The following is a 24,942-nucleotide window of genomic DNA, read 5'->3' on the forward strand; positions in this document are numbered from 1 at the left end:
GGAATCGGAAATAGCATCGTTCCGCGATTGCACCCCAAGCCGCTTTTTTTTTTTTTTTCGTTCACATAGCAGTGCAAGGGCATGTCAGCTGGTCATTGCGTTTATTCAGCGGTTCTACTGAACACACCGTACCTTGCATAAGCAGAGAGTTCTGTGTTCTGCGGTTCTGCCCTGAACCGCTGGTTTAGGGCAGATTAATGGTGACAGCCAAATCGCTATCACCATCATCGGCGATTAATTTGAACCGGTCAGTTTGTTCGCCGGAGCGCGGCTAAGCGTTGGTTCTTTTGATGTTACCGTCGTCGAGCATGTCACGTTATGGCTGGCCGCAGCTTTTACAGCAGTTAGGCCCGAGCTAGGTCAAGACAACGGTAAGACACCAGTATTGGCACATGTATCGTTCCTAATAATCCCGCATCTTTCCTCTCGTCAGGGCAACGGTGGCCACCGCCGCCTGTAAGTGGATGCCTCTTGTATACTAAACCGCTAAAGGCGCAGGCTACTCAAGAAAGCAACGCCGCTAAAGGCGCAGGCTACTCTACAAAGCACTCCATGTCCGCAATATTAAATAATTGACCTAGAGGATGGAAGCGCGATGACCGAGGTCGGCGTGTCTACCAAGCAACGGATCGGAGTTCTGTCTAATACCGTTCCCGTTAGTGAGTGGATATTCGCCCGGCATCCGGCTGAATTTCGGGAGCGGAACTTGGCCGGCAGTGTCTCCTCATTGGCCGGCTGTAGTCACGTGGTTAATGCCGGCATCCTGTGGCAAAAAGCGCTTTGCCGGCACGGGTATTTGCCGAGTTTCTTTTCGCGAGCGACCGTTAAGCGAAGAGCGCCAACATTTAGTGCGGGAACAATTATATTATATGCCGGTAGTTGGACTTACCCACGCCGTCGCCACGTCTGAAAACGCACGCCGTAGCAGCAACAGTTGTCCGGTTGTGGTTTGACCGGCAGTTTGCTTTCGCGGCCGGTCGAGCATATTGCGTGGGCAGTCGCTACAGCCAATCGGGCGAGAATGCTGGCAATTTACTGTTCTCAGATATTGTGCCGGCAGCAGTTGCTGAAGTTACGTCCAGCATGTTTTCCCATCGGCTCTCACTGTTTTGCCAGCATCCGTGGTGTGCCCGAATCACTGGAGCGTCAGGGCAAAGCGCTTTTTGCCGATGCCGGCATTAACACGTGACTACAGCCGGCCACTGAGGAGACACTGCCGGCCAAGTTCCGTTCCCGAAATTCAGCCGGATGCCGGGCGAATATCCACTTCTTTAATGTGACTCCGCGGTCTTGTATCACTTCATCGCGCTTTCCTGTGTCGACATTCTCTCGGAACAAATGCGTTCCCAGAGAACGTTCAAAGACTGATAGCCCACTTGTCAGTTGCCATGCTCACCGCCTTCTTGTGAGCACTTTGAGTCTTCTTTGGGCAGGCCACATTTCATAAGAATGACAGGGACGCTTGACATGACAGCAACCAGTCTTCAAGCTCTATTTGTTTGTCGGAAGAGAAAAATGGGCAAGTTGGTACGGGAAGCACGGAAAAAAAAAGCGCGAACTAATTAGACGCAAGCGAAGACACAAACAGAAGCATCTTGTCTGTCTGTTTCTTTCCTGTCCCTCTAGTTTGCATTCCTTATTTGCCATGCATTCTTTATTCTTCAATCATTATGTTACAGCTCAGTCAGTCTATAAACCGGAACGTGGGCATCTAGGACAGTGTCATCCCGCCATCTCTTGCAAGCGGTCTTAAGTGGGAAGCTATTAAAAATCCATATGGGAGCGACCACATCCTGATAATACAGCTAGAGCACGCAAACGTCAAATGAGTGTTCATTGGAAGGCTGATGCTGCTGATTGAAATAAGTTCCCGATATTTACTAGAATCTTATGGGTTTACATGTCTTCTTTAAGAATTGGTGCTGATGTTGAGCATGTTCATGCCGCTTCTAATTGTGTACCTGAGGTAAGTAATGTGGCTTGGAAACGGTGCGTCCTGTGATGGAACAACGACTGCTGGAACGCTCTTAAGAAGCAGAATCAATCATTGAGGTTGCTGTGTGATTCTCCATCTGTTGAGGACCATAGCAATTTTAAATGAGCCCTGCAACACTTTGCGAAGTAATCAGCAAATGACCTCACTATTAGAGTTTATTGCCTCAAGAATAGAATGCTGCAAAAATTAGCTACTCGGGGAGGAGGGGGGGGGGTGTATGACATGGGGGCAAGAAGCTACATTAGTACGTCAGCACACGAAATGACTTCGAGCACATTCTTCTGTTGTTTTCTTTAGTGCACGCGCAGTCAACGTATAAACGTTGCACGCAGCTCGCTTGACCAAGCTGCGGCACGGGCACATTGGGACGGCCGTGGTGACTACACAGCCAATGGCCGTGTCTTATGGGTACGCGACACAGTTGATTTTGGGTATATGGCGTCATTCGTCGAGAGAAGAGCGAGTGATTTCTAGCTTACTTTGAAATTTAATTGTAAATTTCCTGCCGTGTGTTGTGCTATAATGTTTGGCCGAAATGTTCGCAGGAGCCTCGACTACCGATTGGCAGCATTTTCTGGCCATGTTCGAAAAGTGTTGCAGGGTCCCCTGAAGTAGGTAAAATCCAAAGGCAGGAGAACTGATGGGCCTAAGGTCTGGAACAGAATTTATAATAGAGTAAGAGGTAGGCAAGCATATTCACTTCCTCTGGTAAACACACAGGGAGACTGGCTGGAAGACCAAGCAAACTTCATGGGCACACATTCTGAACACGTGTCCAGCTTATCGCACTACCCTGAAACATTTGAATGATACAACGGAAGACTAGAACATATTGTATTTTTATTCATTTATTTGAAAATACCTTACAGGCCCCGTGCAGAGCATTGAGTACAAGGGGCACCATAGAACAAATCACAAAAAGAAAGACTGACACACGATGGCCAAAAAATGTTTGCTGTAATGTGCTCGTAAAATGGTGGTACAAATAACACTAAATGGGAAAGCAATTCTAAGAATAGTTTAAAAGTAGCCAAATATAAAGTTCATGGCAATAAAATAAAGGTGACGCATTGCTCATGCATAAGAAAAAAGAGCAGCAAAATATGCACATAACTTGAGCACACAAACAAACAACAATGCAAAAGCTGCAAGACTGCTTTCAAAGAAGTGCAAAAAAAAACATACTACTAATGCCCAGTAAAAAAAAAAGGCGGAGAGAGAGAGAGGGACAAGTCGTGGTTGCTTTCAGAACGGTTATTCCTGGTACGAAGAGGAAAAACCTAGTCTGCATGACATGCTAGGTTTTTTTTTTACACTAGCATGCATGACGTGGTAGAGTATAACATATGACATGACATATGTACAGTACTCACGGATTGAAATAGACTGTTTAGGGCTAAGTAGCGCACATACTTTCATTTCCACTGTCTTTTTGGGTCATATCGGCATAATTTTGACTCTAACGCATAGCTCAGAGCCAACATTATCTTTAGAGACCAGATTCGTCGCGACATGACAAGGTTATCTCTAGCAATTGCACATACCAGTCGTTATACTAAAAAATTTGATGTCTTGTTTGAATCCGTGAGTACTGTACACATGAACATTTGTTATGAGGAAACCTGCCGGATCAGGGGTTGCCTAAATTTATGTTTATCTGTTTGCGCGACAGTGCAGTTCGGAAGTGAATTCCACAATGGAATAGCTCGTGGCAAAGTGGAGAAGTTGACTGCGTTGGTGTTCCCATAGATTTGACTGAAACTTAAATCATTATAAGGTCGTCGGGATGTGCATATGAGGGATACAGCCAACCGTTCTGCTTAGCTGAGCTGAAGGCATCGCTGAACTTTTGGAACAAATGTGCTTCAGATTTTGACCATTTTGTATATCAGACGTGGAAACACAACAGCATATGAGACATGATGTGTGGCTTGAGTTGCTCTGCTAAGCTGATTCTGTGGAGTTTGCCTGGTTGGTGTGCATGCTTTGTGCAGTAGCATGTCTTTTTTTATATGTGATCAAGTTTCCATTCTTTCGTCATTGACCAAATAAATATACAAATTGCGCATATTCAGACTAACAGTGCGACCACTTGAGAAGGGACAAACGCGGTGCTGCAGTGTCTAGATTTCACGTCAGTTTAAAAGTATCTGGCTGGCTAAATATGTTGGTGCCATTGGGATGAGTGAATCCTGTTTGTTGGTCGGCACTGTGTTTGTTGTCTGTTGCTCTTTGAAGTCCCAAGTACATTTTTCTAGGATGAATTATCTAGAATAAAAGAAGAAAAAGTAAAAACCGGGTTGTGGAAAAAGGCATGCCACAGGAGCTGCAGCCAGCCGAGCATTTGCCAGTCTTGTCGATGCTTAAGTGATTGCTTGAGAATGGTTCCTCGTGCTTCATCGTTGCCAGTTTGGCACATGTAATCGATGCACATTCTAACATCAATGTGCTATGCAGTTGTGTGCGGGTTGGCTGAGGGTGTTGTTACATTAATGAGAAAAGCTATTATTCGTGTGCACACCATGGGCACCCAATTCAGGATGTTGTCTCGGTGTGTGTTCGTGTGACCTGTCTATGTTGCTTCTGTCCTGAATGTGTTTTACTGAGAACAGATGTACTCGTTTGCATTGCTTTTGATATGGCTCTGTGCTCGTTGAAATACATTGTCGAGATGGCTCTTTCAAGTCTTGTTTTTGGTGCAGGAGCAGTTTCAATCGTCCACGGAGATCCGCCTGTGGCTGCCGCAGATCCAGAAGGAAATTGAAGTCTGCCTTCAGCGATCTCGGGTGACAGCATTTGGTTCACATGATCATCAGCTGTGTGAAATATCCTATGCTCAGCGAGAAACCTGTTTGCTACACACGTGGCATTTGTGATTAGTACTTATTTATTCATTTAATTAGTTCATTCCCCACAGTGCCAATGGGCATTACAGTGGGGTAGAGTATAGTAGATAAAAAGACAAGAAAGGTGGTACACTGTCAACCACACAACTTATCAAGCACAACCAATAATTAATCACAATCAGTCACACAAACGAACATATCACCGGAAAAGCTTGAACGGGGTCATTCTAACATAGAAAAGAAAACATAATTAGGCGTAACAGAGGTGTTGTATTTCTATTTTGTTTTCATTTGTACTTGTTGAACGTCGCGTGCGCAGTCCAGGCGCCTTTCCAGGAAAGCACCACAACTCCTCGTCTGCCGGCATCGAGGGTCTGAAACCGTGAAACTGCGCCCCACCTCCACCAACATTGCCTCAGCGGGGCAACCTTTGACCACGGTGTTGACGGAAGAAGAGCAGTGCGTTGCTCCGCGTGTGTTGTGCTTGTGAAGGTGGTGTGCGGTTACATTGGCAGGAGGGGACGGACTGCGTGCCTGCGTGTTTTGAGAGACGCTCATAAGATCTAGTAGAGAGCGGACGTGTGTCCAAACGCTGAAATGTTTCGTGCTCTTTCTTTGTTCTATATCTAGGAATACAAGTTTTTCATTTCTAACCAAATTTCAGTTTTGTCTTTATTCAATTGTCCACATGGTGCTGAAACCCGGGATAAAGGGACAGAAACATCAAAGCCGATAGCGGACTTGAACTTTCCGACCGCTTTGACTCAGTGAGTTGGTCACCCACCGGTGCATCAATGGATCAACGCTTGGAAAAGCTGCTGGCAAAAAGGCGTGCACGGCGCAGCCACAACTCTCGCATCATCGACAAGGCCGAGCCTGCACTGCGAGACGGGATATCCAGCCAGGTGTCCACATTGATACTACATCTGGAAACCGGTAACGAGGAGCTGCGCAAGATCAACGACAAGCTGGAGCCGCTGATCCTCGAGGAAGAGTTCGAGGTGGAGTACAACGAGGCAGTGAGTTGCGATGACGCAGCCACAGCCATGATCGGTCGTCTTCAAGCAAGGCTCAGCGCCCTGAACATCACCAACGGAGCACCCGAAGCTGCACCACCATCGAGTGATGCTCAATGGGAAGCTGTTCTCAGAGTCGACGGCATGAAGTTACCCAAGCTGCGCTTGGAGACTTTTGGCAGTGAGTTGGCCAACTGAATGCCCTTTTGGGAACAATTTCAGCAGTCCGTTCATAATAACCCGCGCCTTTCAACTACTGAGAAACTTCAATACCTTCGCTCGTTGTTGCATGGGTCAGCCTTAGTGGCGATAAAGGGCCTTAACGCCACAGAAGCTTGCTACGAAGACGCCCTTGAAATATTACGACATTTTGTCGACAGAAGGCAAATTGAACAAAATCATCTCGCTAAGCTTCGAGCCTTACTGGCCGTTTCATCATCGAGTGACCTGCGTGGACTTCGGAAGCTATATGACCACTTTCAGGGGCATATACGCGGGCTTTGCAGTCTGGGAGTGAATGCGGCTACGTACTCGACTGATGGGCGACATCATATTTACATCGCTGCTGCACGATCTTGTTGTCGACTATAACAGACAAGTTTGCCGTTCTAAAGGACCTTCAAAGTGAGCCAGCAATGAAGTAGATGGCGAAGTTGAGATGCCCACACGGACAGACAGCACAAGGGCTGATGACCAGCTGACAAATGCGCTTGAGTTCCTTCTAACCAAGGTAGAGAGCAGGGAGAGGAGTGTTAATGCCGACCGTGCGGCCGAAAAGGGCAATATCAGTGCAAGAAAATCAAGAAAGAAGTCCGAAGAGGCCAACCGCTGCGGTTCTCCACACTAAGACCGCAACAAAGATGACGACCAAGTGTTGTTTCTGGCTCGTCAGAGCTCAGCACGGAACTCTGTCCTGATTCTCTTGATATTAAGGAAAAAAGGAACAGATTAATGGCTGATATGAGATGCTTCCGCTGCACTGTACGAGGTCATCGCGTTCAAGACTGTCGAAAAAGAGTGAGCTGCACTATCTGCGGAGGACGACATGTGTTTTCTATGTGCAACGCCAGATCGGCCGGAGCTCAAAGCAACAACCTCCATCTATTGCTACGACCACCGTTTACGCCTCTGCCACAGATTCCAAAGATTCCGATGTGCTCTTTAAGACCTTTCGAGCATGGGCCATTGGCGGAAACAAAGGCGATTATATAAGAGGAGTGATAGACGGAGGCAGCCAGAGAACTTTCATCAGGGAAGATGTCTCCAAAACGCTCCAGCTCCGGGAGTCGGGATTCACCACTCTAAATATCTCAACGTTCAGCGAGCATCAGAGCACCGAAAAAAGCTGTCGCGTTGTGGAAGTTCGATTGAAAGCGCAGTACAGTGGGATAGAATTCGTCATCGAAGCAGTCGAGGTCCCCTTCATCTGCAAAGATATCCTGCATACACCAACAAAGCATGATTTCATGAAAGCAATCGAGGCAGGAAGAGGACCCATTGCTGACCAGCTGCTGCTTCTCGGCATTCCAGCGATTCCAGGAGTAAGCCTTCTGATTGAGTCAGACCACATGTGGAAATTTATGAAGAATGAGGTTGAGCACTGCAAAGATTCTACAGGTCTAGTGGCAATCAACACTGCATTTGGGTGGACCTTCCAAGGCCCGGTAAGCCCAACCAGTTCATTATTTGTTGCAGTGAACACATGCGTTTTAAGGATAAAGACACGCATGCGAGACCACTTAGACTTTGTTCCGCAAAACTTCTGGGAACTTGATGCTTTAAGCATAAAAGAGGAGCGCAACTCGAGTCTGCATGACCAAGCTGTACAAGACCAATTTGAGAGTGCCATTGCATTGTGTGACGGCCGCTATCAGGTAGCACTGCCATGGAAAGAATCTGCTGGTGGCGCTCACAGTAGTATAGATTTAGCTGAGAAGCGGCTTCAGAGCTTGACTACACGGCTCAGACGCGACGGAGAACTGCTAGAGAAATACGACTCCATTATGCGAGAGTACCTGAGAGAAGGTCATGCCGAGCGCGTGCAACCTCTCCAGTCAGAAGACACTGGACATGTTTACTACATGCCCCATCAAGCTGTAATACGCGAGGAATCCACTACCTAGAAACTACGAGTTGTTTTTGACTGCTCGTCCCATTTGCGAGGACAGCTTTCGCTCAACGACCAGCTAGAGAAGGGTCCACAACTTATTGCAGGTTTGGCTCGTATTTTGCTTTGCTTTCATCTTCATTCTGTGGCACTAACCGCTGACACAGAGAAGGCATTTTTGCAAATTCTTGTGCAGCCAAGAGACAGGGACGCACTCAGGTTTCTCTGGTACGAAGAACCACCGAATGATCCTCATTCACTTCCCAAGGTAGAAGAGTGGCGAATGACAAGAGTGCCCTTCAGAACATCTGCAAGCCCTTACCTATTCAATGCGACGATACTTTATCACCTCGAGAAACAAAAAGATGAGCATAAGCACATTTCTGAGGACCTCAAGAAGTCTTTCTACGTTGACGATTTGATAACTGGAGCTGAGTCAGTGTGTCAAGCTGTAGAAATGTACAGAGTTGCAAAGGCAATCATGGCAGATGCAGGTATGAAGTAGCACAAATGGGCAACAGATTCTGCAGAACTGCGAGACTCATTAGATAGGGACGACATTGCAGACGATCCTGATGCGATTCATAACGTTCTCGGTTTGTGCTGGAAACCAGAAAGTGATGTTCTGTCTATTCGTACAGAAAATGTCCTGAGAGCCGTCAGACGTAGTCCGAGCAGCAAAAGAGCAGTACTCCAAGCGGCTGCTGGGATTTTTGATCCCCTTGGACTTGTCAGCCCGTTAGTCGTCAGAGCAAAAATACTCTTTCAGCGTTTGTGGGAAAGAGCATTAGACTGGGATTCCCCACTTCCAGATGACTTGGAGAAAGAATGGAAGAAGTGGTGTGATCAACTGCTGGAGTTTCAGCAGCTTACCTTCAAGAGGTGCATCTTGGGGCATAACGACATTGCTAGCTTTGAGCTGCACGTTTTCTGCGACGTGAGTCCGGAAGCGTATGGAGCTTGTGCGTACCTGCGAGCGAAGGGCAGCGATGACCGATTTAGCATTGAGCTAATTTGTGCTAAATCAAGGGTAGCACCCTTAAAGCCCCTTTCGTTGCCTAGGCTGGAGCTGATGGCAGCCTTCGTAGGAGCTCATCTTGCAAGCTACATTTGCAAGCAAATAGCCTTGAGCATGACAATTCATTTCTGGACGGATTCCACAATTGCACTTCACTGGATTCAGAGTCACGTTACAAAGTGGAAAGCGTTTGTGCAAAATCATTTATCCGAAATTCAGAGTTTGAGTGCCCCTCAGCAGTGGAGACATTGCCCTGGTAGCGCAAATCCTGCAGATTGCCTCACATGAGGCACGTCAGCCCAGGCACTATCAGAATCCATACTTTGGTGGCAAGGCCCACCTTGGCTTCGCGAAGATTGTGATAAGTGGCCCTGTGCAACACACAAGAAGGTTGCGCAAGAGACTGAATTAGAAGAAGAGGAAAGATAAAACGGTGCTGCAGTTGTCTTCAGCTACTAAGAGAGAATCACTCATACACGTAAGAAGAGCTCGTTTTCCTTTGTTATACTCAATATTAATGAGAACTAACAGACAGCAATGCCAAGGAAAGACACGTAAGGAAGTATAGCCGGTTGAAGAGGCTTCTCCGTGTCACTGCTTGGGCCTTCCGATTCCTTAGAAAGACGAGAAGAGAAACTTTTGAAGGTGATCTGACGGCCGAAGAGCTCGACCAAGCAAGGACTTACTGGAATAAGACTGCCCAAGAAGAAACTTGCTGCACAGAAAGGCAAAGCCTTATGGAAAACAGAGCCGTAGGTCAACGGTCGGATATATCCATGTTGAGCCCTTTCTTGGATAACGCTGGACTTCTCCGTGTTGGTGGACGATTACAGCATTCTAAAGAGGAAGAAACTGTCTGGCATCCCATATCACTACCTCCTGCACATGAGTTCACTAAACTCGTTGTGAGAGAATGCCACCTGAATGTGATGCATGGTGTTGTCCAGGGCACTAACAGACCCGAGAGAGTTTCTGGATACCGCGATCACGTCAGGTTGTAAAGCAAGTCATTTGAACTTGCAATGGCTGCACAAGAGAGACTGCGAGCCGCTAAAGCACTGACTGCACCGCTTCCGGCGGACAGAACCTCGCCAGGCAGTTGTTTTGAGGTTGTTGGCATTGATATTGCCGGCCCAATATTCACAAAGGGGAAACGCAGTGAAGAAAAGGCATACATAGCGTTGTTCACCTGCGCATTTACTCGTGCTGTTCATTTGGAGCTTGTATCGGATCTCCGCAGAAAAATTCCTGCTGGCCTTTCGACGTTTTACGTCGCGTCGTGGTTTGCCGTCAGTCATCTACACGGATAGCGCCCTAACATTTAAGAAGACATCGAAAGACCTTTTTTACTTGTTCAATTCAATGAAGAAAGGAGACTTCACCAGCTACTGCGCAGATCACCAGATACAATGGAAGTACATTGTTGAGCGAACAGCTTGGTGGGGAGTCTTTTGGGAGTGTTTAGTTAAGAGCGTCAAAGTATATCTTCAACGCGTGTTGGGAAACGCACATCTGAGCTTTGAAGAGTTGATGACCATGCTCAATGAAGTTGAAGCTGTCATTAATTCGCGCCCCCTGACATTCCTGCACGTATCGCCAGACGAAGGCACGCCCTTTACACTGTCGCACTTCCTCATTGGCAAAAGATTGCTCGCGCTTCCTGACGGTCAGCCGAATGCTCCATCCACTGCTTCAGCCAAGGAAATGATAAGAAGATGGAAGCATTGCCAAAGAACAATTGACCATTTCTGGTGTCGGTGGAGGAACGAATATTTACTTCAACTAAGATCGGCGCATCATTCTGCAAGCAAAGAAAACAACGCACTCAAGAAAGGAGATCTGGTCTTGATTCACGACGAGAAGCTTCCTCGGCTTCTTTGGAAAAAAGCCGTTATTCATGAGGTGTTCCCCAGTCGGGACAGGCAAGTGCGAGCTTGCACTGTGCATCTGCCAGACGGTAAGCTTCTTCACCGGCCTGTGCAACTGTTGTACCCAGTAGAACTCGGCAACTAAAGAAAAAATGAGCTTGCTCATTTTTGGGGGGCAGTGTGTTGTATTTCTGTTTTGTTTCCATTTGTACTTGTTGAACGTCACGTGCGCAGTCCAGACGCTTTTCCACGAAAGCACCACAACTCCTCGTCTGCCGGCATTGAGGGTCTGAAACCGTGAGACCACGCCCCACCTCCGCCAACATTGCCTCGGCGGGGCAACCTCTGACCGCGGTGTTGACGGAAGAAGAGCAGTGTGTCGCTCTGCGTGTGTTGTGCTTGTGAAGGTGGTGTACGGTTACGTCGGCAGGAAGGGACGGACTGTGTGCCTGCGTGTCTTGAGAAACGCTCATAAGATCTAGTAGAGAGCGGACGTGTGTGCAAACGCTGAGATGTTTCGTGCTCTTTCTTTGTTCTATATCTAAGAATACAAGTTTTTCACTTCTAAGGAAATTTGAGTTTTGTCTTTATTCAATCGTCCACAAGAGGCACTATTTGAATGCAACTGGTTTCATTCTTGAATTGTTCCAGGCCCATTCCTTGAACCTGTGTGATATACACTGTCTGAGACATACTGAGGTGCAAGTAAATATTTTGCCTTTTTCATTTGGACATGGCTGTCATAAACAGCATGAAGGAACTTCAATCCTAACTTAAGTCAACGGTTATCTAACTTCTCCCAATCCACTCTCTCTCTGTGGCCATCTCGACCAAGCTGGAAGTTTCCCTGAGAAGTGTACTCACTTTATGTGAGGGGAATGAATGAAGGAAGGAAGCACACATGAAACATTCACAAGCAACCACTTTTAACTGAACCTTTATTTTAGAACTGTACTAAATAACTACAGCTCAACCTCATTACTGTGATAGTCACATTAAGTACTAAGTCTGTGACCATGTCTGAGGCGTCGCACCAGTTCGCTGGCTGCCGAAGATTCCTCTTTGCCACGGTTACATCACTTAAAGGCATTAATGTTACGGAAGGTTACACAGTCATTTGCAAGTAATTTTATAGACATACGAGGTTTAAGAGCATCAGCAATATCATTAATATACATATTAAGTGGCACTGTGTCCAACGCTGATCCCTGGGGTGCTCCAGAATTAATGTCTAATAGACAAGAACAAGTGCCTTTATCAGCATGTTGCTTTCATTTGTTTACATATGATGCGATCTATTTAGTAGTACCTATATGATGGCTTCTTGGAGGCTTTAAGATAGCCTAAAAAAGACAGCATCAAACAGTCCTCCTACATCAACTTTATGAGTGATCTTGTCAGTTATGGCCACAAGCTGGGTGCAAGGAGAAAAATTGTGTTTATTGCTGATGATATTGTTCCGATCGAGAAATTGGATTAAGTATTTAGCTATGCTTTTCAGTACAGAGATAGCCATATTCAATAGCAGGAGCTGGAAACCTCTCATGGATGCCAGGTTTAAGACACTATCTTGACAACGATGGGTGCTATACAGCTGACTTTTGTACCCGCCGCACTCTTATTTCACGAATTTTGTTCACGTGTAGTGTTTCGCTTGCTTTGCTGGATCATAAAACTCGCTCTAAGTGCAAATAAGGGAACATGCTGCGTCCTCGTTATGCTGATGCCTCACTTCTCGGCTGCGCTGTTGTTTTGTCCAAGAATTCGTAGCACCGTCTGTTGGGCATTAAAAGTACGATAATGTATGTGACATCATTCTTCCCACTCAGGGGCTGGGGATTCGGATTCTGTCAGGGGTATGGGGATCCTTCGAATGCGATTTTGACCTGAAAGGACACCAAGGGAAAAAATGACTTTTTTTTTTAATTTGTAAACTACTCTTTCACTATGCCAATAGCACCACTCTTGCTGCGAAAAGTCGCTTGATAAGCGAGAAAACGCACGGAGAAAATGCAAGTGGTGGTGCCACCTTAAAGTTCCCACACTTATTTCTTGTGACATCGTAGATGTTGATGGCGTGGACGATGACCTGTATAGTTCTTAATAGGTTAAAATGAATCTCATTGTCCTTTGAGGGGCCCAAAGAGTTAATGCACCGAGTTTCGAGAAGTTTTGTTGAGCCAATGTGGCTGTGATGGAAAATGCATGGAGGTGGGGCCCAGTACCGCTCACCAAGAAGCGCAATCGTCTCTCAAGTGCACTATACAGGAAATACTACTCAAAGTAGCTTATCGATGTAATCCTACTTGCTTCGTAAAGGAGCAGCGTGAAAGACATGGACAAGAAAGGCACACATACAACCACATGTAGTGCTGACTGGCATATGAAGTTTATTGTGGGAAAGAACGTAAATAAGTGCATATCTACGTATCAGCCCTCCTCAGTAACAACAGGAAAAGGAAAAAGTAAAAACAAGGAAAGATATCATATGGACACCAATGCAAGAAGCTGTGAGTGCATGACGACATTGGTTAACATGATTATTCGGCCGAAAGGTGCGCAATTTCTTTTGTCAGATTATAAAACAGGCGGAGTGCTTACACATCTTTTAACAATGCAATCTTGTGGGTCTCGGTGTTAGCGATAAGGAACCGAATGATGCGATAACGCATCATTTGGTTCCTGTTAGTCACTAACACGTCACGTATGCTGAACCTAGGACGGTAGCCGCACTGTTTACAGCGGTCATAGTTTAAAGCAGTGCAAAAAACGGACGAAAAAGATGAAGATGCAGCATCAGGTCATCTCCTTTACCATGGGAAGCTCCTTCACACATTGCACGTCGCTTACTTAAAGAAGTACTGACAAAAATTTTGGCCTCGCGTTTTTTTGCTGCAATGTGTTGCTGGGGGCCTGTTAGTTATAACACGGCACGTCGTTTGCTGCAGCACGTGACAGATAATTAATTACAGGCTCCTCATTACTGACCAGTGTCAGTTTTGGTTTCAAAAACCACAAGCCTCCGGGTGCAATTAACCATCTAGCAGGTGCAGCACTCGATCACATCAGCACACAGAACTGCGACGCACTTCCGCACGGTTCGCGAGCAGCCGCCGAGAAGTAGGCTGCTGGAGCAAACGCGGCAAAAAACATGGTGGCTACAACGTCATCATAACTTGTTGCAGCGTGGTCACATGAGGAAAGTAGGGGGGTCCCCAAGGGTGCCCTTTGAGGGTGTCAGTAGCGCGAGGATGTCGATCGCTCACGCAAACTTCAAAATTAATTTAAAATAACTTCCAAGCTATATTCGCTGTTGATGTTTTGCAGATGATATATGCATGTTCACCAGAATCGATCCCGCAGGCTATCTCAGCCGCGAAATATTGTGTCAGTACCCCTTTAATCAATAGAGTATTAAGGGCATAAATGGACAAACTAACACTTTTAATTCATCAGTACTTTCATGAGTCATAGTTCTATGGAATGATCTTCCCAGCAATACCGCACCCATTTGCAACCATCAATCGTTTCTTAATGAAGTGGGGAAACATTTTCTGAAGTAGCATCACGTTGTCCTAATTTTTTATTTGACAGTCTTCATGCATTGTTTCTTTTTTGTGTGTGAATGGTAACTATTCTTTTGCCTTTGAAGAATTCATGCTGTTTCTTGTCTGAAAATTTTTTACCCCGTATAATAATTTCTCATTGAGTGCCCTCTGTAATAATTTTCCATTTATTTCCACATGCTGATGTATTTTCCCTTTACATTTGCTCTGTGCTTGTCTCCTTTACTAAATGCCCTATTCGGCCCTGTGAGGTGTCCTGAATAAATAAATTGGAAATAAATAAACCTGCTGGCCTCGAATGCCAAACAGTGCTGAATCCGGGTACACACCTCGTGCTACGAATTATGTGTTGTTCATTGTTGTCTTCTCGTGGTGATGCACTTGTATTTTCACACTTAGGCATATATCATCACAATGGCCAATATACAGAGAAACTCCTTCAAATCTGCGACTCCACATTTCATGTGCGGAAATTTTGGCGTGAGATCTAGAAATGAATCCTTGGACCTTCATTTTCTTTTCTATTAACCCCTTAACCATTTTGTTTTTTGAAAGCTTTTCTGTCTAAAAAATTTTTTTCTTTAATTTGATATTGAATGTTTTACTTCTAAAAAGCATGCTTTGATTGACGAAAAAAATTGAAGCATATATGAAGTCAAATTAGCATAATGAATTTTGTTGTTCTGTGTCCTGTAAGTCTTTCACAATTAAAGAAATAGTGTCTTCGTCGAGAAACTGGCAAATGTAACACGTCAGGTCACCAGGCGATGTTACATGGAATGCCTTAGAGGACACCGAGAAACGAGGAGGTTTGATGGGGATGTCGTTCATGTCAACCTCCCTCTTGATGGTGTCCTCTGAGCAGTTTTTCTTGTCTGATGAACTGCTAATCCCGATGTCATCATCACTATCGCTCTTGCTTCCAGAATCAATGTAAACTTCGATAGTTGCAAGGAAAGAATACTGATGCACACACACATAAAAACACGGACTCGGGAGACTTGGACGAGCGCAAACTTTCAGCTAACTTTTTTTTTTTCCTCGTCAACAATATATGCCATTAGTCACGTGGTCACAACGCTAATTGCTTTTCACTGTCAGATCACAACAAGCCACGCAAGAATCTCTTTTCACCATGCAATAAGGAAACAGTAGGCTGGCTAACACACTCATTTACTCTAGTTGAGATAAAATAGGCTTCCAAAAGTTCCCGTGCGGTGCTATCTTGGCTTCGGCCCAAAACTCTGATCCCTCGGAAATTCGGTGCGCACATGCAAAGTCGGACACGTGCTGGTAAATGCGCATTCTCTTTATTAATTATGGTCAATTCATGTTCCCTTGCACGAACGTTGATGCACCTTCCGGTCTGCCCGACATAAGACTTTCCACATGAAAGCGGAATCTCATAGACGACACCAACCGCGCAGGCTACATAAGGCATTTCGTGCTTCATGCCACACACTCCAGGACTCTAGTGTTGCCCTACATTCACCGCACTTCTCACAATCTGAAGAAGGTTGCGGGCAGGCACGATGTGCTTATGGTTTTTTCAGCCCCGCGCAAGCTGTCAAAGCTCTGCCCGAAAATTTCTTCGGCTAAGAAGAGTCCTGGAGTGTGTGGCATGAAGCACGAAATGCCTTATGTAGCCTGCGCGGTTGGTGTCGTCTATGAGATTCCGCTTTCATGTGGAAAGTCTTATGTCGGGCAGACCGGAAGGTGCATCAACGTTTGTGCAAGGGAACGTGAATTGACCATAATTAATAAAGAGAATGCGCATTTACCAGCGCATGTCCGACTTTGCATGTGCACACCGAATTTCCGAGGGATCAGACTTTTGGGCCGAAGCCAAGATAGCACCGCACGGGAGCATTTGGAAGCCTATTTTATCTCAACTAGAGGAAACGCGTGTGTTAGTCAGCCTACTGTTTCCTTATTGCATGGTGAAAAGAGATTCTTGCGTGGCTTGTTGTGATCTGACAGTGAAAAGCGATTAGCGTTGTGACCACGTGACTGATGGCATATATTGTTGACGATGAAAAATAAAGTTAGTTGAAAGTTCGCGCTCGTCCGAGTCTCCTGAGTCCGTGTTTTTATGTGTGTGTGCATCAATATTCTTTCCTTGCAAGTATGAACCAACTCACCCAGCAGCAAGTTTTATTGAAACTTCAATATCTGAACAAATACCGCCTGAAGAGCTGGACGATGACGAAGAACTTCTTTTCTGCAATAGTGCACCATGCGTCTCCTTCACTGGGTGTCATTTTCTAAACGCAAGTAGCGAAAAACGGGATGTGGCGGTTAAAATAAAAGAAATTGCCGTGAAGCGACACAGGAACCAGCTTGAAACGAGTGTCTTGTGCAAAACTCTCATAGGGAGGTAGTATCTCAAGCGGATGAGCCACAAACGCCCGAAACGGTTTGGGCACAGTTTGGCAAGGACGAGCTGTGCTCCTACAAAACGGTTGAGGGGTTAATAAATTTATGACAGTGAAATTGACAGTAGCGTTCTCAAAAAATAATTTATTGGTTTTGTTGTTTAAGCCTTAGTGTCCCTGCAAGTATTTGAACAACGCATGTTTGCTTTTAGTGTTCCTTTCATCTTTGTGAAATGAATTTGCGCTCTTTGTGTTTCCTTCTTGCAAAACCTGTGTAGTTATTAAAAAGCCCAATTTCTCTCCAAATAGAGTGCTACAAATAGAATGCAGTGTTCACCCTCTCAATTTAGAAAAGATGAGCTTTCGAGCAACCAGTCCCAATAATAAAAGATCGCATGGTTGGCCTAAAATCTTCCCACGATCATCGGAAACCCTTGGGGCTTTTCTTATGTTTGGTTAGCCCTACAGTTCTTGTGCTTAGGCTGAACTTCCACTCTTTGTGCCTGTGGTCAGGACTCTGCCCAGCCGACCTACCAAGTGGCCGACTTTCAGCGGCGAGCAAGTGAACTGCAGGACTACTACCAGGCGTACGAGAGCAGGCTGAGGGAGCTCGACGGGACCGAGGCATCATCACTGTCCGACTCTCTCCCTGTCACAGTCACACACCATGTGTCCGTCACTGCTGTCGCAGGTACGTCTTCACACATTTAACAGCACAGCTGTTTAAGATTCAGCTTGGTCCCATGGTGTTCGCAAAAGCTCGGCGGGTATACACCACTGAAAGCGGATATGTGCCAAGCAGCTCCTAGCATAGCATAGCCATGCGTAGTATAGTAGAGCAAGAGGGTGGGAAAGGTTGGTGAGGAGGAAGAGGAAGGAAAGGAGGAGGGGAGAGGGTAATGCATGGCATAGCCTCTTATAGCTTAGCAAGGGGATGAGAAGGTGAGGAGGAGGGAAAGGTGAAGCATAGCATAGCCATGTATAGCAAGGAGTGGGAAAGAGAAGTGAGGGTGAGGAGGGAACGGATAGAGGGAGAGGGTAAAGCATAGCATAGCCTTGTATAGTATAGTTTAGCAAGAAGATGAGAAAGGGAGGTGAGAGTGAGGAGAAGGGTAAGGCCACCAGCTACACTTTTTCCTCAATATCCACACCACTAGTGCATAGCTGCCTCAATTTCAGCGATTCCACTCCTGTGCCAAAGTGTATTTGCTGCGCCTACCTCACAAAATCGACTTGCACCAAACTGTGCCAGTCTCGGTTTTGGTGGCGTCTATCACCGGCATCGCCCCTTTGGCGAGTCAAAACGGGCAGCTTGATCTTGGGCCCATTCACATCACAGCCATGGACCAAGGAATATGAAACTGCGCTCGCGTGTGCGTCCCGATTAAACCACGACACCAGGCCCTGTGCCTACACAGCCTCTGTTGGCAAGTCGCCTCGACGGAAAAACGCTCTCTCCGCAGAGGCTCCAGACTTCTGCGCCAATTGGTGGTGATCAGGTGTGGCGGCAATTCATTGGCTGATGACGACGTTTGTTCTAGAAATGGTGCTGGTAGCTTGTTTCAAGTGCCGAACTGCATGTAATTAAGGCAGTAGAGATTTTTAGTCTGTCCAGTGTTCCGCTATACGCAAAGGTGTAGCGGAATACCGGATAGCATAGTGACACTCACAAATGAGCTTTAGCGTACGCACGCCTAAAATACGCCAGCAACACCCACGTAGCTGTTAGTCATCGCATCCGCACATGCACAATCGATGTAGAAAATAATAATGTCGCCATCACTGCTGCAAACTGGATTATTGTAGATAGTGCCAAGCATAGGTCGACAAAAAAATTGGAGCTCACTCAGACTCACTCAAGAAATATATTTTGCTCTGAGGGTCACTAGGACTCAGACTCACCAAAATTTTCCTCAACCGGACTTACTCAGACTCAGACCCACTAAACTTTTTCTCAACCGGACTCACTCGGACTCAGACTGACCAACATATTACTCAGCTGTACTCACTCATACTCAGACTCACGGCTTGACCTGAGTATGAGTGACTCGACTCATGAGTTCGTTAGTGTAAAATTAGCTTTTTCGATCATGATGCCAATGCTCCTTAACACCAATATCTCATATAATTAGTGCTCTACGATATGACTTGTGATCTTGTACCTTCAAATACGTGTTCTCATCAGTGGTTTCAATCCAGTAAGGACATTTTTATGAAATACACGACTCATACGAGATATTTTGATCAAGAACTTCCCGTGAAAGAGTTTGCAGGGTAGAGGTCATGGCGACCTCCTTCCCCCATTCACGCCTCTAATCAATAAATATTAAGGGGGCACATGAACACTCATGCGTTGACACATGTGTGAATATGTGTGAACGTAAGCCGATATAAGACTGATAGTAATGCTGAAGATGAGCGGATAGGACAATAGGTCGTCAATAGCAGGCGGAGCTCATTCAGACTAACTCAAGAAATATATCTTGTGCTTAAGGCTCACTCGGACTCAGACTCACAAAATTTTCCTCAGCCAGACTCACTCGAACTCAGACTCGCTAAAATTTTCCTCAGCAGGACTCACTCGAACTCAAACTCGCCAAAATATTACTCACCCGGACTCGCACGGACTCGGGCTCACGGCCCAGTCTGAGTCTGAGTGAGTCGACTCAAGAGTGAGTTTGCTGACCTATGGTGCCAAGGCATGTTTTTCTGGCTAACTTAATTTCTTGCTTGCTTTATTCGCCTTGCGTTGTCTGTTGAAACAAGTCATTAACCACTGATGTCATGTGGTGCCAGCTATGGAGGAAAAAATATACAAAAGCAAGCAAATGCGTAATTTATGTCCTCTGAGATTGTGAAAATGCCCATCACCACTCGCTAAGCCTGCAGCTTTAATTATTGGAGTATGACTTTTGACAATCATGCCGAATCAGCACGCATAGTTTGCTATCGAAGCTTCAGGACATGAATCTAAAGCAAATAATAGCATGAGTTCTGAGCTAACAAGCTACAGAATGCACAATGGCTACTTGATAAATTCTGGGTGGATGACAAATGCTTTCAATGGTGCCTTACCCTAATGCCTTATCTGCCACGGTGGTCTAGTGGTTATGGTGCTCGAGTGCTGGCCCGAAGGTCACGTGATCAAATCCTGGCCAAGGCGGCTGCGTTATCGATGGAAGCGAAAATGCTTGAGACTTGTGTATTTATATTTAGATGCACATTAAACTAACCCAGGTGGTTGAAATTTGCAGAGCCCTCTACTACGACTTCCCTGATAATCATATCGTGGTTTTGGGAGGTTAAACCCCAACAATTATTATTATTAACCGTGGTGCCTTTTCGTAAAGTGTTATCTAAGGTTCAACTTTAGAAGCCATTTTCTGAAAACAATCTTTTTTGCTTCCTGCTTCACTTGTTCTGCGGATTTCTTCGCAACCGCTTAGTCTACTTCATTTCTGTTTTTTGTTCTATATTCCTTGAAGTACAGTCCAGGGCTCTTGCTTTTCCAGTATGGCCTTTTCGTAATTAGCTAAATGACGAGTTGCTCACAGCCTTTATGCCCATTCCACAGTCACCTGATAAAAAAAGCAAACTAAAAGAAGTTGTATTGCAAATAAAAAAATCTATGAATGTCACGCCCTTAATCATACATCCTAGAATGTACAGTGCTTTGAACGATCTTCCTATCGCATTTTTTAGGCGACTCAGACTTGGAACGAAACCAGAATAAGAAATATATTGTAAATGAAAAAGTTGTAGAGATCAACTCATGAAATTTGTACAGTAGCATCACAGGAACATTTCCAATGAGCTTGCCAATTTTCATCAAAATTCACGATGAAATGAGAAAGTTTGCATTAAATGATTCAGTGAATCCACCCCTGCCCCAACTGCGGCAAAGTGCTCCAAATTGTATTTACTGCGCCATCCTGATAATATCGACGAAAATTGCGCCAAACTGTGCCAGAGTCTCGGGTTTGGGGGCGTCTATCACCGGCGATCGCACCGGCGGCGCGTCAAAGTATGTGCAGCTTGATCTTGGGGCCGTCAAAGTTACAATCACGGACCAATAATTATTCCGTTAAATAAACAGCGCTCGCGCATGCGTGCCGAATAAGCCATGACGCCATGCACGGTGCCGACCCAGCTTTTGTTGTGCAAGTCGGCTCGACAGCAAAACACGCTCTCTGCAGATGCTCGTGACGTCTAGGCCAATCGGCAGCGTGGAAGTGTGGTTGCGATTGATCGGCGGACGTCGCCACTTCCAGAAACGCTGCTGATAGCTTGTTTCAAACGTCGCACGGCCCGTAATGAAAGCAATGCTCAGTAATAACTACACGCGTGCCGCCAAAAGGTCTGTCACTTGTTTCTGGACGTCGCAGAATCAAGTCTGGGATCACTAGCAATAGGTATATGGAACAATATCGAATTCTTTGTGCTTCACGTCTATGGAAGAGCACGTGAATGGTGCGAACGCATTGACACTTTTCCTCAGATATACTTTATCCATGGGTCTTCATAAAGAAAAAGAAGACTTTTTCGTAATTCCTTCCACCAGCACATCGGGGTTTTGTAATCACTCTGCGGTAAATGCCCCTAAAGGCCCTGCCCTTTCGAGCTCGTCAGTGCTATAGGGTTCCGAAATGAACTTATTGCTTGCTTTTTTAAGGAAAAGTCCACAGCTCCACCGCAAGGATGAAGCAGGAATGCGATAGCATGAATCCCATCTCGCGTATCTACGAAACGCTAGAGTAAGCGAATACGGCCGTTCCAGGGAGAGATGCTCTTTTCGCACAGTGTCTTTGCGTTGAGAGCGCAGCACGTAGAAGAGCATACGAGCCGCCCGCTGATGGCTGCGAGATAGCGCGCTGGCCCATCGATCGCCACCGCGCCCTTAGAATCAAAAAAAGTTCAAAGTTGCTACTCAAAGCGAACCTGCCCCCCTCCCTTCGTGTCTTTTCATGCTCGTGCAAGACGGGCGGGGCGTTTCCTCTCTTTCGATGGCAGGCTGCCCGAGCGGGGGGATGTTGCGCATGCGCCCTCCGAGCGACGGAAATGGGCCAGCTCGTTTGATTTATTTTTCGGCCACGTTCGTCGGCACCGCTCGGGCGCTTTTACTCGCGGTAGTACATACGACGCGCGGGGGGATGCTATCAATTTGAACTTTATATGGGACATGACAGCAAAAACCCGTCGAGAGTATCCATATAATTGCTATCGCAATAAAATGTCATCTCATTAATAAAAACATGCCTCCTGGTCGGAGCAGCCGCAACTGCGTTTTAATATGCGCTGCTGTCAGTAGCGGGCCCGTCGCTGACGGCCCACTGTGAAGTGGCTAGGCCATGTTACACGTTTGCTTCTTGCTTTCCAGGGTCAATAGCTGACGGTTAAGAAAACGCAGTTTCGCTTAAGGGTGAAGCAACGAATGCGATACCAACAAATTGTATTGTTATACGAAGTAAGGCTATGAGCTAACTCTTTTGGATCTGATCTCACGTAACTCCACAAAACGCTGGTTTAAGAGAATGTGGTCGCTCCAGGAATCGAAGCGGTTTTCGGGCTGTGAGTTCTCTAAACGCGAAGTAGGCGGTGAAAGCACAGCAGATTTACGAGCCGTCTCCTGATGCCTCGAGATAGTGCGCGCGCCAGTGCCTGCTCCCTTCGAGCAATGCAGTTTCCCCACCCCTCCCCTGGCGTCCCTTCATGCTCCTTACGAAAGACGGGTGGGCCCATCAAAGAGAGACGTCTCCTCTCTGATGAGCAATCGACGGCAAGCCCGCTCGCGCGGGAAGATGTTATCGCACGGGCTGTCCGTGCGACGGAGACGGCCGGCTCATTTAATCTCCGCTTCAGCCGCGTTCATTGCCAGCGCTCGTGAGCTTTTACCCGCGGGTAGAATGCGCGGGGTGGCACGAGGTGATGTTATCAGTTTGGACTTTATACGGAAAAGTACGGCAACGGCGACAGTGAAAACCCGCCGAGAGTGTCCATATAATTGCTATCGCAATAAAAATTGGAAAAAAATTGAGGAGCCATTTCACGTGAAGTGGATGATAAGCGAAGCTATTTCGCGCACAGCACAGTGGTGACATGATGGAGGACAGTTTGGTATATAAAGCCAGGTTGTTAATGGCCAGGCTGTTAACGTTCAATACGCAATATTAATGCGATAACCTTAAATCTATGCTTCATCAAACATGAAAATTGACCGTCGGCGGCGTCAATCGATTTATGCAAAATATAATCATCACGTGATAGCGTCATCACGACGTCGTAGATCTTCAGAACTAGTGACGTCATCATGGCGTCATGTGTCGTAATGTCATGTGATGACGTCATCACATGACATCGCCGCTTTGCACTGCTTCCGTGATCAGTGCGCCGATCATGGAGGCAGTGCAAAACCAGGTGAGGTGCAGAATTAAAGCTTGCAGAGAGGGAGGGGAGGATCAACACATCGATCGAGGAGAAAAAAGAACCTGGCTTTCGCCTTGGAGTCGTCTTAGGGGAATGCATTAGGGACAGTGCGACTCTTTAGCATTGAGGCACTGTTGTACGTCACTGTGTTTGTCTACCACGTCTGCTGATAACCACATAGATGTATTTAGAGTGTTATTTCAAAAAGTACAATTTTATTGATCCGGTATTTTGTTTATTTGCTAGTGTCGAAAGTAATCACCGAAGAGGTTCATGCAGAACACTCAACTGCATGAGCCCTCATTTTTGCATTATCGAGTGAAATATGGAGTACTCCTGAGATTACTTTTTTCATGAGATTTGCATTGAATCGAAATATTTTTAGCTCTTCATAAGAGCCCCATAATAATTATTTCGATGCTTGAACGTTAATGCAATTTACTTCTCTAGTGCACTCCAACACGTAAAATTATCTGCTCCAGAGTGCTCCCAAATGCAAAATTATCTGCTCCAAAGTGCTCGAAAGTGGAAATTATTGCTGCTCCAAAGTGCTCCAAAATGGAAATTTTGCTGCTCCAAAAATTGCTCCAAATCGGAAGTCCTCGGTAGCATCACTGCAAATGCCATGTCCCCACATAAGTATTCGTGTCTACTTTCTTTTTGCCGCAATGCACGCTTTGAGTTGATCGTCAGCGTTTGTGTTGTCTTGCTCTCTTCACTAGTGTCTGTGTTTGCACATCTCACCAACGCCTCCTCTATTTCTTTCAATGCCAATGCAAACACTCGATTCTCAGTGGGAAGTGTTGGTCCGCCTTAGTTCAGGGAGTGGTCGGGGTGTGACGCCACCTAAAGGGTACGACTGCTTGCATCACATGCGCATCTGAGCACGTTACCGTGGAGATGCGGTAGATGCGCCACCCCTCTCCTATAACATGCGTCTGTCAGATTTGTTCCTTTGTACTCCTTCTTTTGGGATTCGAAGCAATGCCGCTGCCGCCTCACAGCATTCGTGTGGCACTTCTTTAAGCCAGCGCATGCAGCAGCGTCGCAGTGACGCGACCCCGTTGATAGCCCGCACAGCGCCTCGAACGAAGACGTGCCATCTCAACATGCCGTGTCTCTTAGAGAGCCAGCGTGACAGCCAACACATTGACCATGAGTGTTGCAAGACGTCGCCCCACAGACCTGAACGCAACTGAACAAAAAATTACCTCATCTGACATCCGTCACGAGGCACCACATAAAGGGTGCTCTCCCCGATGAGCTCAAAGCAGGCATGAAGGCTATCCGATGGGTGAGAGTAGGAAAGGACGAGAGGAGAGGGTGGTGAACGGCTGGATTAGGCACGTCTGACTGGCATAGAAAAAATAGAGGAGGTGCTGACCTTGTCTTCTATGATGCCCTCATACTCTATTCCCCATAGCTACATAACTCTGTTCTACTTCATGCACACTGTGTTTACTAGCAGTGTACTTAATAAATCCCTCTTGCTCATTAGTTTAGACCTGTGGAATGAGCTGCCAGAGTCCATAGTTAATGAGTGCTATCCATTTGCAATGCCTCATATTCTTCAGTTGTTTATTATTAAGCGTATAACACCAACAGAGCTAAGAGGACAGACTTTTAGGCTAGTTGGTATGTTACGTTCATTGAAGCCCTAGCGCTGATAAGACGGGAACCACAGAAAGAGGACGGGACCTGTCTTATCAGCGCTATGGCTTCAATGA

The 24,942-nt window shown here is 46.2% G+C and overlaps 1 protein-coding gene across 1 annotated transcript in view; it reads left to right on the forward strand.

The window, feature by feature from the left end:
• Nucleotides 1-4,701: 4,701 nt before the first annotated feature.
• The window catches only part of LOC119406057 (DNA-directed primase/polymerase protein), a 58,879-nt gene continuing 38,638 nt past the window's right edge, over nt 4,702-24,942 (forward strand). The window contains exons 1-2 of the mRNA XM_037672902.2: nt 4,702-4,782; nt 17,306-17,483. The gene's annotated coding sequence lies outside the window, so the exon portion shown is untranslated. The remainder of the gene's footprint in view (nt 4,783-17,305; nt 17,484-24,942) is intronic.

This window comes from Rhipicephalus sanguineus, chromosome 9 (assembly GCF_013339695.2).
Source record: "Rhipicephalus sanguineus isolate Rsan-2018 chromosome 9, BIME_Rsan_1.4, whole genome shotgun sequence".
In the NCBI taxonomy this organism is placed as follows: domain Eukaryota; kingdom Metazoa; phylum Arthropoda; class Arachnida; order Ixodida; family Ixodidae; genus Rhipicephalus; species Rhipicephalus sanguineus.